This window comes from Trichomycterus rosablanca, chromosome 1 (assembly GCF_030014385.1).
Source record: "Trichomycterus rosablanca isolate fTriRos1 chromosome 1, fTriRos1.hap1, whole genome shotgun sequence".
NCBI lineage: Eukaryota > Metazoa > Chordata > Actinopteri > Siluriformes > Trichomycteridae > Trichomycterus > Trichomycterus rosablanca.
In genome coordinates, this window is record NC_085988.1 from 4,911,830 (window position 1) to 4,927,940 (window position 16,111).

The 16,111-nt window shown below is 37.3% G+C and overlaps 2 pseudogenes; one reads left to right on the forward strand and one right to left on the reverse strand.

Annotated features, from left to right (window-relative positions):
* Positions 1-2,427: 2,427 nt before the first annotated feature.
* On the reverse strand, positions 2,428-4,187 carry LOC134325497 (uncharacterized; annotated as a pseudogene).
* A 2,025-nt stretch (positions 4,188-6,212) lies between these two features.
* On the forward strand, positions 6,213-9,757 carry LOC134325506 (uncharacterized; annotated as a pseudogene).
* The last annotated feature ends 6,354 nt before the right edge of the window (positions 9,758-16,111 follow it).

Consider the following 16,111-nt stretch of genomic DNA (forward strand, 5'->3'; position numbering starts at 1 on the left):
TTTCTTTCTGTTTAGGATATTTTACTACAGATGGAACACTCATGATTTTGATGGCTGATTTTGATTTCTTTACAGCCTAATTGGTTGATGGCTGTAAAAAAAAAAAATTGGTGGATTTATTTTAAAATAAAAGTTTAAAATGGCTAACAAAGTAGTTATATTTGCTTCTAACTGGCGTTGTAAAGTTTTACTGAAAAATCAGTTGCCTATTTTAATATGTAGGTGGCTGCAGACACAATGAGTCACATAATTATGCTGCAACACTGTAGTACAGGCATAGTAGAAATATTCAAATGTAGCACGAGTGCTCTTGCATCCCTCAGGTTATTTAACTCATAAAGCGACAGCACAGATCAGCCCAAATCAAAATAACTAACTGGTTGATTGCATATTTGGAACAACAACTCTCTTAATTCTGATTTTGGTCAATTTACTTTTTTGATCCTTATGTTTTATTTGTTATTTAATATAAGCATTGTCGTTTTAAGGGTCTCAGTACTGGAGACAGAACGCTAGGAAGATCTTAGCGGTGAATGAACAAGACTTCCGTAATTTTCAGGGAGCAAAAAGAAAAAGACTGAGGTAACAAACCATTTCATTCTGCATATGGATTGTCATTTCTGGTAAATGATACACTGATGTAATATCTTTTAACAGCCGAAAAGACGAGGGTGCCTCAGCCTTAAGTGATGTGAGTGAGAAAATTGAGGAATTGTTGCTGGCATCTCAAAGTTTAGACGCTGTAACAGCTACAATTCGGGAGTTATCAGAGGTGGCCCTGACCAACAGCAGCATGGTTTTCCTAACATCCACCCAGTCCAAAAAAATAAAGGAATCCCTAAGCTGTATGGTGTGTAAGGGTAAGTGGGTATTCAATTTGAAGAGAGAATTTTGAAATTTGTTGAAATTTGTAAAATAACAGGTTAAAATAATAATACATGTCTTTAATCTTGCAGGATTTATTGTTGTCCCCATGTTTGCTGTTTGCTGCCAGACCCTAATTGGCTGCAAAACGTGCATTGAAGAGTGGATACGAACATCCACGTACTGTCTTATGTGTAGAGAGGAGAACTTTACCCACCATGTTCATGTGGTTCGGGGCTTGTGTGAGGCATTATCTACCATCAAAGAAGTGATTGGAGATGACTAATGTTTTTCTCAGATGAAGTTTTCCTGGCAATGTAAAAGTACACTATCCGTCAAAAAAGAATTGCTCACATGCTCCACTACAGTAATGTTTAGCCACTGTTTTGGTGTTTTTATCCTGTGTTCACTTAAAGGAGAAAAAGAAACATTAAAGATTAGGCACAGAAGTTTTTATCATGTATTTATTTATTAGGATTCGTCATGTTTTACACTTTGGTTACATTCATGACAGGACAGGTAATTACTGCTTACACAAGATTCATCAGTTCCAAGTTTAATGTCAAACACAGTCATGGACAATTTTGTATCTCCATTTCACCTCACTTGCATGTCTTTGTACTGTGGGAAGAAACCCACACAGACACGGGGAGAACATGCAAACTACACACAGACAGGACCCCCTGGGACTTGAACCCAAGATCTCCTTGCTGTGAGGTGACAGTGCTACCCACTGAGCCGCCCCAGAATTTCATTGAAAAAGCTTTATTGTGGTGTGAGGTTGTCTTTGAGACTAGAGGAGCTATAGTGTCCTCATAAATACTACAGTGTCAAAAATAACTGCCCAAATATTTTTGTAGTGGGTAGCACTGTTGCCTCACAGCAAGAAGGTCCTGGGTTCGATTCCCAGGTGGAGTGGTCTGGGTCCTTTTTGTGTGGAATTTGGTATGTTCTCCTTGTGTCTGTGTGGGTTTCCTCTGGGAGCTCTGGTTTCCTCTCACAGTTCAAAAAAATGCAGTCAGGTTATTTAGAGATACTAAAATGTCCATGACTGTGTTTAATATTAAACTTGAACTGATGAATGTAATGAGTAACTACCGTTACTGTCATGAATATAACCAAAGTGTGTAAAACATGATGTTAAAATCCTAATAAATAAATATAAATGTTTTTGAAATAATGACTGATACACCAAACATGAAGCCAAACTAAGAATCACACACTAACAGTTTGTAGTGTTTTCAACAGTCTGTGTGTCTTCTAGTCTTGAGATCAACCTCATACCGCTTCTTTACACTTTCCTAAAGTTTTAAGGACTTGTTTCCCACACTGCTGTCCACAAAATATCCATATTGATAGTTTTCTTCTCCACATGTTTGCCAATATAGTCACAGATGATCTTAATTAATTTTTTTACATCACACCTTCAAGTAAACAGGCAGGATAAATGCATCAAAAACTGTTACTTAACTTTATTTATTGTATGGCAATTAAGGTGTTATTTTTTGCCAGTGTTGCAAGTTTCAATTAGGGCCAATGTTGGAGTTTGATTGATGTTTTATTTCATGCAAATCTTTTAGTTACATGGATCAGATGTAGCAATGCATCTTTAAACATGGTTGGGTCATTGTTTACAGCACTTTCCAATAAAAGATAAATGTTTGGATAGGTCTCTGCAAATGTATTCTCTACTCTTGTCTTGTCATCTGTTGTTGAGAATGGGTCCGTCCCAAATACAGAATCTCTTGTTAGAGAGGATCTCAGTTGCTCTCTGTACAGGTCCGCTGCCTGTGATGCATGTGGCAGTAGCTCATCTGCTATTTGTTTAGGACACCCACTTGCAGCTAAGACATTTGGAACACCCTTCCCTGTTGTAAGCATAAAGAATGTGTTGATTAGTGGGATTTTAGGTCACATAATATTGTTGCTGTCCAACAAATAGCTTGTATCTATTGGAATTCAACATGGAATTTGTTTTAAATAAAAAGCAGCTAGTAACAAGTAATATCAAATAAGATAACATTAATATGCATTATCAACTGAGTGATAGGAGTTACATCACTTTTTATTACCTGGAATCCTGTGTGCATTCCAGCTGTCTACAACTCTGCTAACACCGATCTGGGACAGCCTGCAGGTGAGGTTGGATACACAGTATTGCACTACTCTGTCGTCCATGTCTATTGCTTCCTGATCCACCAACTGTATAAGAGCGGTTTTAAGTGGATAGTTGATGCGTCCATTTATCTCTGGCCAAATGCGTTCCACAATGTGGTTCTGAGTTAGAAAAATATATTGCTATATATGTGAACAGTCCACCAGGGTCTGAAAAAACTGATAAAAAAATTAGGTACTTTTTATACCCTAGTTGACGGGGTTTGCAGGTAGGCCATCCTTTTGATGTTATGCCGGAATGATGACAAAATCTCCTGAATGAACAATGTCAAATAAAACTCCTTGCCATGATCAACTCTGATCTGATCCCACATGCCATAAGCAAGGACTGCAGGTCTGTTAAGCATAAACAAAATGTAAAAAGGGTCACCATGAATAGTAAAGATCAAAATGCATTATATATCATTTCATTATATATCATACGTGATCTTGTACCTGTACACTTCCTCATAAATTATTAGATTGTTTTTTACTGGCATAGTGGAATGGGAAACTATCTTTCGGCTGAAACCATCAACTGCCACAACGTGAGTGACCCCAAACATTGCTAGTTTTTCGTTCTGATCCATGTGAAGTTTGTGACCCACATATTCCGCATGATATGGAACAGGGTTAAGGTTACGTGCCCCCTTGAAAAACAAAGTGAAACAATTTAGATAGGACTATGTCTATTTAAACAGCAAGAAATTGTGAACAAAAACAAGCCCTGCATTATGTTTTTTTTGCTTTACTTGGCGCCTGGCTTCATGGTAGGGTGGATGTGTTGTTCTCAGTAATTCCCCAACACGTCGTTCTGCAACGTGGATTCCTTTTGTCAACAGATAGCCTGTCATCATCTTACGTCAAATGTTGGTCCTGTCTTGAAAGTGTACACTATATAAGCAGTCCATTCAATTATTTAATAGTTATCAATTTTGTACATTTATGTCCATTCTGCTAACAGACCATACTGACTCTGTGCTACTGTCTTATCCATCACGAACCTCATTAACAGATCTGGCCATCTCCAGTTCCAAATGACAATCCGACAGTCGACTTGTACGGAAAAATCCACATTCCACACAAAACTTTCTGACATTCCTGGCCGAAAACCCTTTCTGAACCCCAAACTGATAAGTAAGCACATCGCTGATTTCAATGGATGACATGCCTTTTTTTGCCATATCCAAAATAAACTCGGCATAAATCTGCAAAACCATTTTATTGTGCCTGTTCTGACTATTTCGGCGGCAAACTGGATTAAAAGTGCGCAAACTCCTTTGCACAGTGGCGGCACCTTCTATGGGGTGTGTTTAGGATGAGAATACCTCATATCTCCAGTACCTCAGATGCCAGTACGGGAATCCCATCTACATATTTTTGGACTTTTGCTGATAGATCAAATCTAATGGTGTTAAATATCTCAATTTGCTAAACATATTATTTAATGTAATAAGCCTGTGTTTTATGCATCAGTCACACTGTCTTCATAGTGACACCCCGCGCTGAGATCCAAAGGGCTAAAAAAGCCCGAGGACCCAGGAAATATCACCACATTGGCGTCATTTGTTAAATATAAGGACGGAGTTGAAACCTGTAAAAAAAAAAATATAGACCTTACACTCGTTACTTTAACGTGGCACAATGTTTAGTTTTACTGCATCTAGATTGTCTTATGAACCAGTATATTAGCTGGCTATGCTACTGACTTAAGTAAAAACTACGCAGCTAACACTAGTTTATACCGCTTATGCGTTTACTTCCGGTTGAAATGATAGGAAATATTAAAATTAGGTAAATGAAAAACGACCCGTTATTCAATTTTGTTTGTTGTTGTTTTTATCTTCTGACCTTGAAACGAAAAACGATAAACAGCCCGTTTTCCCGTTTTTCAGTAATATGTATTAAAAATAAATAGCGAATGGTGAAAATAAAATACGACCCGTTTTTCAATTTCTGTTTGCTTGTTATTTGATATTTGATCTTAAAACGAAAAACGAATAACGCCCCGTTTTCTTGTTTTTCAACGTTGGGATTTAAAGTGAAAAACGAATTACCAAAGGTACACGGACCTATTAAAAGCAAATAAGTAATCTGGCCCTGAAATGTAAAAAAACAAAATCTTTAATAGCGTGTAAAGTGAGACCACATCGGTCGTTGTGAGTTTATAATGTGAAGTGTGGTACTGCCTACACGATCAAATGAGCCCGAACTCGCATCATTAAAGTAGGAGCTCAGTATTACATTTCGGTATTTTTCGAGTTTTAGTGGATATTACGGAAATGCCCGTAGTCATACGGCTATGATTGGTTGAGCTATGAAATACCCGCTCAGCAACCAAAATGCATTTTAATTGGGTAATTTTGGACCAATAGCTTCGAACAAACTATCCTCAGAATGGAACGTCAGTATTCGAACACCTGCTGGCAAACAAGCAACGGTGTTTTCGTACACTGCATGTATTTCAGCCGTGGTGAATATTTGTAATTTTTATTTTAAAACGTGAGTTTTAAACCGCGTTTTTAACTTTTAATGGAGGTTCATGTAAATGAATTGCTATGTAAAACTTTTCTTCATTTATGATGATACTGTTAAAGTAGACAGGAAGTATGTACAACAACTTAGAATCTTAGAAAAAATAAACAGTCACATTTATTGAGCAACAGATAAAATCCACTGCAGTTATAGTCTGTTTTAATAGTTTTAATTGTCATAAATATCCTACCTGTTTACTGAATGGGCACTAATGGGATTCACTTCGTGGCAACTTTACACGGAATCGAATCGGTTCGATAATGATTCCATATTAAAATGACATAGTTGAACGTTACACTCAAAGAACCGATTCAGTAAAATAAACGGTAACGAGTCGAATTAATTTAAATGTTTACTGAAATAGTAGTAAAGAATTGGTTCTCTAGAATGAATCGATTCAATACGTCAGCACTGAATCTGTGTGTTCAGAATCGCACCTCTACTGTGTTTGGCAGACTCTGGAACTGCAGCTGACCCAGGAACGCAGTTTTCTGACCATTCAGCTCAATCAGTCTACGTTACTCCCTTTGATTTATTATGAAAACCTGTTTGAATGAGGATACAGTGAGCCAGAACTGACACTTATGTGGTGTCAGAAAAAAAATAAATACTTTTTTATTGCCTATAACAGTATTTATATTATCTTCCAGATGTAAATTATGCTGGTGAAAGTTAAATTTGAGAACTCAAAAAAATTCATCAAGCTTCAGGATGGATTTACTTATGCTGACTTCATTTCTGAGGGTAAATTTCACTTAGATTCTACTTTATTTTTTGTTTTTCAACATTATTTTAATTTGCATGTGTTATGTTCAGTTCAGAATAAGTTTGGGCTTCCTACGGAGACACTTTTATGCCTTTATGATGACTCGGAAACTGAGATTGATGAGGATATTTTGCTAGATTTACTTCTTGCAAAACCTGACATGATGCTATTGATCAGAGACAGCAATAAAGGTATCATTTTATTTTTTTCCTTAAAGCAGTAGTTGTCAGTGCTGGAGGCCTGAACTATTCTGTGCCTTAAAGCTTGTCTGACACATTTACTTGAAATAGCAGGGCTAGATTTTACAACCACTACTACTAAGTTAATCTTCTGTTTCAGTGTCTGGGCCTTCACATGCAGAGAGCAGTTCTTGTACAGACACTTTGTCTAGATCAAGCTCGTCGAGTGATGTAGACCGAACACCAGAGCATTCTGCAAAATCTAAAACAGTAGAAGAATCAGCAGATGTGGCAAAAATGGTACTATAAAATATGTTCGTGTGTTTGTAAAACGTACTTTAAATTACTTGTTTTGCTTAGTGTTATTGTTTTTGTTTTAAAGGAGGTCTATGATGCTTTAACACAGAAAGCAGGTGGAGACGCAGTTCTTGCTGAATATGGCTCAAATAATACACTATCAAGTGAGACTAGAAGAGTTCTTGTCAACATAGTGGTTGGACATATGATAGAGGTGCATGGGTAAGTCTTAATAGGTTTGGTTTTGATTTTTAGTTAATGGTTTTTACCTATAAGTTACATTATTTGCATATTTAAAAACTGATGTAATTTGTGAAACAAATAATGTTGCAGAAACAATACCCCTAAACATAAACACAATCTGACCGGTTGGTTACGCAGCTCCATACACTTAGCGCTCCAAGCACTACATGTTCTTAAATATTCCTCCTGTAGTCAGCATTAAACATTTGGCAATTGGCAAATGTAAGAATCTGAGCTGCTTTGACAAGTGCCAAATAGTGATGGTTAGACAACTGGGTCAGAGCATCTTCCAAACAGCAAGGCTCGTTGGGTGCTCCTGGTTAGCAGTGGTCAGAAGACGAGAACAAACCATCAAATGGCAACAAGGTGTTGGGTGCCAAGAATCAATGCATGAGTGTAAAGAAGGTTATATTGTCTGGTAGAATTAAAAAGCACAAATTCACCACTGTACTTGCACACACAGGAATTTAACCTCCACATTTAACCCATTTGTGCAGGTAAATACACACACACACACACACACACACACACACAAATGAAAACTAGGGACACTTCAGTCATGTCCTGCCAGGGGATTGATCCAGTTCCCTAACCACCAGGCCATGGCTGCCCCTGGTATTGTGGTATTAATGTTTTGTGTCTTTGGTATTTGTATGTATAAACCGTATCTATACACTGTTGCATATAAACATGAATTCAGCATCTGTACTTGTTTTTGCTATTCAAGGAGGATTCCCACACGTAAACAGAAAGAGCAATATGCTCTTGGTATTGTGACGCTTTTTCCATCACTGCGTGATCCATTCTCAAAGAAAGGCTACGTAAGTTCATTACATATTTGTATAGACTGAAGTCATGTGTCATTTTGTAGTCTTTCTTATGCCCATATTTGGTATTGGGTTTAAGCCCGATTTTTAATTGCAAAAATGAATGGGGTTTTCAAAAAATCAGCTCGTTCAGAACCCTATATGCTTTCTCCTGTGTATTGGAAAAGAGGCATCAGTCTGCCTCTGTTTTTAAGTGTAACTGTTTAACTCATCAGCTGGAAATATTACAATGAGCTAATCTTTTTGTCTTTAAATGCTACAGGAACATTTCTATGATGCTGATAGTGGAACAGGCTATCTTGCATGGCGCCTGAAGACTGTACAGAGAAACATGTCTCATCGTCTTGGCAAGAGGCATGATACTGACTTTGGCTTAGGAGGAGGTCCATCCTTCAAGAGATCAACCAACCCTGAAAAGCAGCTTGATGAAGATGGCATAAGAGAGGCCATTGCCTTTCTCACCCATACTTCAGATGAAGCTCAGATATTCCTGAAGATGAAGGAAACTTTTCATCATAGATATGAACTTGTCCACAACCTAGATACAACAACTGATGTTCTTCAAACCTTTCCACGTTTTTTAGACACCAAAGGACTAGTAAGTAGACAAGAAGCTAACTATTACAGGTGCTCTTACTAAGCATAGTTGTCTAATTTCTTTATCTGTTTTTTTTTTTTTAAGGTGAACCAAGATTTCACCCTTCTGTTCAATGCTGAAACAGCCTCCAAGATGTTGGAAAGATGGGACACTGCCTTAAAAACAAAAATCATTGAAGAAGCTGGGAGCCTGACGTTGACTCCTCCTGTGCGCTCCCTTCTGTTGTCAGCAAGAAAAGAAACCGATACTGACGATCACTCCAGTAAGAATAAATTGCTTTTTTTACCGAAAAAAGCACAGTCATTCTGCTATCAGTCAATGGCATTTTAATGTAAACTTGCTTTATGTATTGCTGCTTTATGCCAATTCATTTTTTTATTCTCTTCAGCCTGTATAATTAATTTTACATTTGTAGCTAGGTCTGTCAGGATAATTGTTATCGACTTCTTGTACATTATATGGACATAGCGTCAATAATAGAACACTTTCACATTCATTACTACTAAAAATGTCTAAAATTAGTCAGGTGCACCACATCAGCTGCAATGATTACAACATGGTTAAAAATCATTTTGTAGGTGATCCAGAGAGCTCTGTGAGGCCTTTAGATCAAATACTTTAGATGCAGATAAAGCTGTAAAGGGATTTTAAAAGATTGCGGACAGTGGAACAGCTTATTTCTAATTGCCTTGATCCACTCTAATGGGGGTGTGCTAACTTTTTCCTCACAAAAAATGTATTTCTATTAATTAGATTTTACAAATGATTTTTTGCTCATCCTCAGACTGGGACAGTGACATGGCCACTCTGCTTTTGCTTATTCATCTGCTTCCACCTCCACCTGGGGGAAAGAAAGCTGTGAAAATTAGTGCTACAGATGCTGCTGACAGACTTGTGGTGGATCATAAGGTAAGTGTAAGAAGAGAAAGCTCTACATTTTTGTGCTCTGGCCTTGGTTGAATGTGATTGGAATGGTTTTTTCCCCTTTAAGTCTTGCAACAGTATTGACAAAAAGAAGAACGACAGCCGAACCTTCTTGCTGTAGGACGAAGCCGAGGTCAGATAAACAGTTACTATGTAGCCCTTGACAAGAAGCTCATCCCATGTCAGACTGCTGGTTCTCTTGGTGCATTTGATGAGCTTTTCAAAGCTCATTTTGTTTTTAATTTGACACATGATGGTACGCTTTTTAACTTCTACACTTTCATTCAAACAACTGTCTACCTTATTGATGTTGGAAACACAAGAGTCACCAAGAGTAAAGGAGCTACGTGCAAAACTATTGAACAACTAGAGAAAACTAGAACTTGAGGATGTTGTCTTGCTTTAGATGCAATGCATTATATACAACTAGTCAAGCCCTCATAAGTCACTTAAGATTAGGCCATGGCTTTTATCCTAACTTAAATTTTAAATTGGAATGTGCACAAGACACATGTAGAAGTATGTTTTCCACATATTCTGGGTTTAGAAAACATTTAGATACCAATCATCAGTTCCACAGTGATACTGACAGTAGTTCTTCTTTGAGGTGTGGTTTATTGGCACTTCCTTCAGGAATCTTATCATCCACTTCAGTACCAAATGTATGTACACAGTCTCGGGTGGAAACAGGAGATTTTCAGGAGAGTGGGTCTGTGCTTTCTTCAGACTATATGAAAAGCATGTGTGCATCGGTCGTTGCTAAACTACAAGGAAGTGGTGCTCCCACTAGTGTAGTCTCTTCTATTGTTTGTGATCTCGAAGAATTTACAAATGAGGTGCATTCACATATAAAGCATCAAGTTCTCTCAGTAGTTCCTGAAACAGTTCCTATAAGGTCAGTTGTACAACAAAACTTGGAAGATTTTGAAAACCCCTTTGCATGTTTTAATTCTGATACCAAAAGGGAGAAGTTCTTTACTGAGAAGTGGGGAATTGTTGAGCCAGTGGAAATTGTTTTGGGGGTTAGGTATGATAGTAGACGGGACAAGAAAACTGGTACTTACAGTCAAATGCCAGTGAATGACACCTTCATTTATATTCCTATTTTGGAAAGTTTGAAATTTATGTTCAGAAATTCAGAGATTTGTGATGTGGTCAAAGCACATACCCCATCTCCTGGAAGTGTGTACAAGGACTTCAGTGATGGAAGTTACTTTAAGAACCATCCTCTGTTCTCTAAGTTTACAAATGCCTTGCAAATCCAGCTCTATTATGATGACTTTGAGACAGCCAATCCTCTTGGCTCAAAACATTGCATTCACAAGATAGGCTGCCTTTATTTTGTGTTACGAAACCTGCCTCCAAAATTCAATTCTGCAGTGTTGAATATACATTTAGTGTCTCTGTTTCATTGCCAAGACTTAAAGAAATATGGATTTGATCTGATTCTGCAACCTTTGATTTTAGACCTTAAAACACTCGAAAGTGAGGGAATATATTTGCCTATATCCACTGAAAAAGTTTATGGCACAATCAGCCAAATTACAGGAGATAATTTGGCAATGCATGCTATTCTTGGTTTTACAGAGTCCTTCAGTGGGCAGTATTTCTGCCGTTTATGCTTGATCGATAAGGCTGATGCCCAGAATGTTTATTGTGAGGATGACCGTTAAGTTATAATGCGTGAAAAGGCAAGTTTTGAAATGCATTTTGAAACTCTCCAGTCAAACCCACAACTTAACTCTGTGTATGGCATCAAAAGATGTTCGTCATTGAACACATTGCAGTTTTTTCATGTGTGCAACAATTTTTCATTTGATATCATGCATGATGTTCTCGAAGGAGTGGCTCAGTATGAACTTAAGTTGTTGTTTGGGTATTTGACTGAGAACTTTATCTCAAAGCAAGATCTGCTTTCGCGAATCTATTCATTTGACTATGGATACTTGGAACGTAAAAACCGCCCAACAAATGTAAATTTAGAGAACAGTGGAAACAATTTGGGACTGAATTCCGTTCAAACTCTGTGCCTTGTCAGAAACACTCCTTTGCTCTTTGGAGATGTGGTTCCACCTGAGAATCGAAATTGGAACCTTCTGCTTCTTTTGTTGCAAATAATGAACATAATTTTTTCACCAAATCTGACTTATGGCATGACTGTAGCACTTAAACACTTAATTTGTGAACACCACCAGCTTTTTACACTACTGTACCCCGATCAAAATTTAATACCAAAGCATCATTTTATGATACACTACCCTTCGTGTATTAGGAAGATTGGCCCTCTCTTACACACCTGGAGTATGAGGTTTGAAGCAAAGCATAAACTGTTTAAGAACACGCTGAAGAACTTTAAGAATGTCACAAAATCTCTAGCCAAAAAACACCAAATGTCCATTGGACATCACTGGGACACCTTAAGGTTGCAGCGTAAAGAATGTGGCCCAATGTCTTTGTTTTCTCTTTCGGATTATTATTGTGGTAAAGAGCTAGCCAACTCACTTGAAATTCCTGTAGATGAAAGTGTCTATTTCACTAACTGGGTTAGGATTGATGGCACAGAATACAGAGTAGGGCTTATTGTTTGCAATGAAATAAAGCATGAGGTTCCAGTCTTCTTGAAAATCACCAAGATTCTTTTAGTACATGAATGTATTTATTTTACAGTTAATACACTGGTGACAGAGTATTTCAGTGAGCATTACCATGCATTTAGAGTGTCTGAGGGGGATGATAGAGAAACTGTTGTTAAAGTTAGTGGTTTGCACTTTTATAAGCCGTTTGATCTTCAGTGTGCTTATGGACCAGATGATGGCATGTATGTGGTGCTGTTGCATTGTTTGTTTTAGTCTGTATGACCTTGTAAGAACAGGTTTCGTTTAAGCATTTTTACCAAATATTGTTAACAAAAACCTGTTAACTGTGTTAAGTTTACAGTAATTCTCTCATGTTTTAGATATACACCGATCAGCCATAACATTAAAACCACCTCCATGTTTCTACACTCACTGTCTATTTTATCAGCTCCACTTACCATATAGAAGCACTTTGTAATTCTACAATTACTGACTGTGGTCCATCTGCTTTTTTTTTTTAGCTCCTTTGATGCTGTTCTTCAATGGTCAGGACCCTCACAGGACCACCACAGAGCAGGTATTATTTAGGTGGTGGATGATTCTCAGCACTGACATGGTGCTGGTGTGTTAGTGTGTGTATATAACCTTGTGATCTAATGAACCTTGTGTGAATATAAACTACCATTTCCTGTCATGTATGTAACCAAAAGTGTAAAACATGAAGTTAAAATCCTAATAAACAAACAAACTATATGGTAAGTGGAGCTGATAAAATGGACAGTGAGTGTAGAAACAAGGAGGTGGTTTTAATGTTATGGCTGATCAGTGTATAAATCTGACAATTGTAAACCATACTGCCCATCAGGCTTTCGGGTCAGCACAGCATATTTGTGTATGTATTTTTGCCACATGTTTTTCTACTGCAGAAGATTTAATAACACAATGGATGAAACATTTTTCATTGTGGTTGTTTTTTATAAAACCTTGTAAAACTGCATTGATCTTTAATTGATTTGCATGTTTAGTTTTGATGTTTCATATCACATTTTTTAAGAGCTTTGTGTTTAGTTGTATTAACTGCCAAAAAGACATTTACACTGATGGTAAAACAGCACTGACATGAGTGGTAAATTAATTCTAGCATATACAGTGCCTTGCAAAAGTATTCACCCCCTTGACTTTTTACCTCTTTTGTTAAATTACAGCCTGTAATTTAAATGTTTATTTAATCTGAATTTTATGTAATAGATCTGCACAAAGTAATTTAAGTTGGTGAGGTGAAATGAGAAAAAAATATATATGTATATAAAAATTTTAAATAATAAACTGGAAAATGGCGTGTGCGTATGTATTCACCCCCTTTGCTATGAAGCCCCTAAAAAGTTCTGGTGCAACCAATTACCTTCAGAAGTCACATAATTAGTGAAATAAAGTTCACCTGTGTGCAATCTATGTGTCACATGACCTGTCAGTATCTATACACCTTTTCTAAAAGGACCCAGAGGCTGCAATACCACTAAGCAAGAGGCACCACTAACCAAACAAAACCATGAAGACCAAGGAGCTCTCCACACAAGTCAGGGATAAAGTTGTTGAGAAGTACAAGTCAGGGTTGGGTTATAAAAAAAATTCCAAATCTTTGATGATCCCCCGAAGCACAATCAAATCCATCATCATCAAATGGAAAGAACATGGTACCACAACAAATCTGCCAAGAGGGGGCCGTCCACCACAACTCACAGACCGGGCAAGGAGGGCAATAATCAGAGAGGCAATACAGAGACCACAGGTAACCCTGAAGGAGCTGCAGAGTTCCACAGCAGAGACTGGAGTATCTGTCCATAGGACCACAATAAGCCGTACACTCCACAGAGCTGGGCTTTATGGAAGGGTGGCCAGAAAAAAGCCATTACTTAAAGATAAAAATAGGAAAGAACGTTTTGAGTTTGCCAAAAAGCATGTGAAAGACTCCCCAAATGTATGGAGAAAGGTGCTCTGGTCAGATGAGACTAAAATTGAACTTTTTGGCCACCAAGGAAAACGCTATGTCTGGCGCAAACCCAACACATCTCATCACCCCAAGAACACCATTTCCACAGTGAAACATGGTGGTGGCAGCATCATGCTGTGGGGATGTTTCTCAGCAGCAGGGACTGGGAAACTGGTCAGAATTGAGGGAAAGATGGATGGTGCTAAATACAGGGATATTCTTGAGCAAAATCTGTTTCAGTCTGCCAGTGATTTGAGACTGGGACGGAGGTTTACCTTTCAGCAGGACAATGACCCTAAGCATACTGCAAAAGCAACACTCGAGTAGTTTAAGGTGAAACATTTAAATGTGTTGGAATGGCCTAGTCAAAGCCCAGACCTTAATCCAATTGAGAATCTGTGGTCAGACTTGAAGATTGCTGTTCACCAGCGGAAACCATCCAGCTTGAAAGAGCTGGAGCAGTTTTGCCTTGAGGAATGGGCAAAAATCCCAGTGGCTAGATGTGGCAAACTCATACAGACTTATCCAAAGCGACTTGCAGCTATAATTGCTGCAAATGGTGGCTCTACAAAGTACTGACATTAGGGGGGTGAATAGTTATGCACATTGAAGTTTTCTGTTATTTTGTCTTATTTGTTGTTTGCTTCACAATAAAAAAAAATTCACATCTTCAAAGGTGTAGGCCTGTTCTGTAAATGAAATGATGCAAACCCCCAAACAATCCATTTTAATTTCACGTTGTGAGCCAACAAAACACGAAAAATGCTCAGGGGGGTGAATACTTTTGCAAGGCACTGTATATTTCTCACTAAGAAATATATAAGCACTATAAAAGTATTACTGATAACATTGATAGTTTTTTTGTCTGCAAGATATAACCTACACTGGGTGAATTACAATAACACTAGTTTGTTATTTAACTCTACACAAGATATAACCTACACTGGGTTAGTGTTAAAATAACACTGTAGTTTTTTATTTAACTCTAGACAAGATATAACCTACACTGGGTTAGTGTTAAAAAAACACTCTGTAGAGTTTGTTATTTAACTCTACACAAGATATAACCGACACTGGGTTAGTGTTAAAAAAACACTCTGTAGAGTTTGTTATTTAACTCTAGACAATATATAACCGACACTGGGTTAGTGTTAAAATAACACTCTGTAGAGTTTGTTATTTAACTCTAGACAATATATAACCGACACTGGGTTAGTGTTAAAATAACACTCTGTAGAGTTTGTTATTTAACTCTAGACAATATATAACCGACACTGGGTTAGTGTTAAAAAAACACTCTGTAGAGTTTGTTATTTAACTCTAGACAATATATAACCGACACTGGGTTAGTGTTAAAATAACACTCTGTAGAGTTTGTTATTTAACTCTAGACAATATATAACCGACACTGGGTTAGTGTTAAAAAAACACTCTGTAGAGTTTGTTATTTAACTCTAGACAATATATAACCGACACTGGGTTAGTGTTAAAATAACACTCTGTAGAGTTTGTTATTTAACTCTAGACAATATATAACCGACACTGGGTTAGTGTTAAAAAAACACTCTGTAGAGTTTGTTATTTAACTCTAGACAATATATAACCGACACTGGGTTAGTGTTAAAATAACACTCTGTAGAGTTTGTTATTTAACTCTAGACAATATATAACCGACACTGGGTTAGTGTTAAAAAAACACTCTGTAGAGTTTGTTATTTAACTCTAGACAATATATAACCGACACTGGGTTAGTGTTAAAATAACACTCTGTAGAGTTTGTTATTTAACTCTAGACAATATATAACCGACACTGGGTTAGTGTTAAAAAAACACTCTGTAGAGTTTGTTATTTAACTCTAGACAATATATAACCGACACTGGGTTAGTGTTAAAAAAACACTCTGTAGAGTTTGTTATTTAACTCTAGACAATATATAACCGACACTGGGTTAGTGTTAAAAAAACACTCTGTAGAGTTTGTTATTTAACTCTAGACAATATATAACCGACACTGGGCTAGTGTTAAAAAAACACTCTGTAGAGTTTGTTATTTAACTCTAGACAATATATAACCGACACTGGGTTAGTGTTAAAATAACACTCTGTAGAGTTTGTTATTTAACTCTAGACAATATATAACCGACACTGGGTTAGTGTT